The following is a 2,073-nucleotide window of genomic DNA, read 5'->3' as shown; positions in this document are numbered from 1 at the left end:
ACAGCGCTGTCAGGATTTCACACCAGCAGCATGAACGTTAGATATTTCTGAAATTAACTTTGAAGTTGCTAAGACCTTGGTTGCACTTCTGCTTTTGTGCTTACACAGCAGCATGCTTTGCTAATGCTAAAGTTACCAGCATTTCACTATCTAGTGTCTGGTAGAAATCTTATATATAGCCACAGAGAAATCTATACAGACTACAGTTTTTTCTGTTGTTTTTAAAAACTGTCCTAAAAATGAACTCAAGCTGAGGAAGCAGAAGTTAACGTGTTTAGGCTTACATGGTATATTCCCTCCTGTGTTGTTCCTCGTATGTTTGCCAGGTGATTTCCCAGAGTGACACAGGTGCACTTAGTGTGCATTGCACATGCAGCGAGTCTGACGGCTCCAGGGTACACCTTATATCCATACAATACATACCTCACCTGCATCAGTCTTTCTCAGGTGTGCCAGAACTTGACACTTGTGCTACAGTGATAGTATGCATACCATGTGGTATACCACATGTCCAGGATTTCCGTATGTCCTGCAGCCTGGCTGGAGTTACTGCTGCTGCTCCACCTGGGCTGCAGGACATCAACAGACCCTGGATAGCTTGTCCAAAGACAATATGCTTTGTCTGGACAAGTTTCTGGATGGATAAAAAATGTTTATTTAGAAGAATGGGTGATTAAATTTGAAGGACATAATGAAACATGTCCTGGGTGCAATAAATAAAATACACTGGACCTGCTTATGCAAGAAAATATCTGGCAAACATTCTTCGTTCTTACTCATTGGAAAGTTTCTAAGTGTCCTGGTTTCAGCAAGGATAGAGTTAATTTTCTTCCTAGTAGCTGGTACAGTGCTGTGTTTTGGATTTAGGATGAGAACAATGTTGACAACACACCGATGTGTTAGTTGTTGCTAAGTAGTTGCTCTACCGACTGAGAGGGCTGGAGGGGCACAAGAAGCTGGGAGGGGGCACAGCCAGGACAGCTGACCCCAACTGGCCAAAGGGACATTCCATACCATGTGACGTCATGCTCAGTACATAAACTGGGGGAAAGCTGGCGGGGGGGGCCGCTGCTCGGGGACTGGCTGGGCATCGGTCAGTGGGGGGTGAGCAATTGCACCGTGCATCACTTGCTTTGTATATTCTTTTATCATTATTATTATTTCCATTATTAAACTGTTTTTATCTCAACCCACAAGTTTTCTCACTTCTACTCTTCCAGTTCTCTCCCCCATCCCACCGGGGGGGCAGAGGAGAGTGAGCGAGCAGCTGCATGGTGCTCAGTTGCTGACTGAGGTTAAACCATGACACTAAGCCACCTGGACTTCCCTGGACATCTGCTGATTTGCCAACATGTAAATACAAAAATCATATTATCTTTATTTTACCTTTAAGGCTGATGGTAAGGATGTTACAGGTGGTTGCTGAATCCAGAGGACTCTGCAGCCGGGGGATTCCTTCCTGCCTCCCAGCTGCTGAGACCCCAGAGGTATCCCCATCCCAGTCCCACGGATGCACCCACTGCTGTTCCCGTTCGCAGGGAGGGCCAGTAGCACAGCTGAGCCCCCTGTGTGTGTACAAGCACACACACCCGGGACGCTAAGACAGAGCCACTGCACTTGGCAGCACCTACATATGCCACATACACCGTTAAGTGCTGATAGCCCAGTCCTGCTGCTCCTCTCCGGCTGGTCCGGACTGGGGTTCCCTAGAAACCCCACACCCGCAGTCTCAGGTTCACAAGCACAACCACCTTCGTGGACCCTCAAACATCAGCATGGCCTCCAAGTCCGTCTAATATCCCTGCCCAGACCCTGGACCCTCTTACCCGGTGCGTGGGTCTCCCTCTCCTCGGCGCTAACCTGGCTTGAAGTTTGCTAGCGAGTTTTACCTACACGTACACGCACCCAGGATTGAATTCATGGGTCTCCAGCTGCTGTCACACAGACCTGCAGGTCCTTTCTCGGCTGCTGCCACTTAGACCTGGTGGCACCCGCACATAGCACAGAAAAACGCCTCGAGGGCAGGAACGAACAAGAAGACGGGTGGCCCGGGCTGAGCAGGGCAGACCCGCC

The sequence above is a fragment of the Pygoscelis adeliae genome, unplaced genomic scaffold, assembly GCF_000699105.1.
Source record: "Pygoscelis adeliae isolate BGI_AS28 unplaced genomic scaffold, ASM69910v1 Scaffold145, whole genome shotgun sequence".
In the NCBI taxonomy this organism is placed as follows: Eukaryota; Metazoa; Chordata; class Aves; order Sphenisciformes; family Spheniscidae; genus Pygoscelis; species Pygoscelis adeliae.
The sequence above is the reverse complement of the archived record's forward strand: the minus strand, read 5'-3'. Positions refer to the sequence as shown.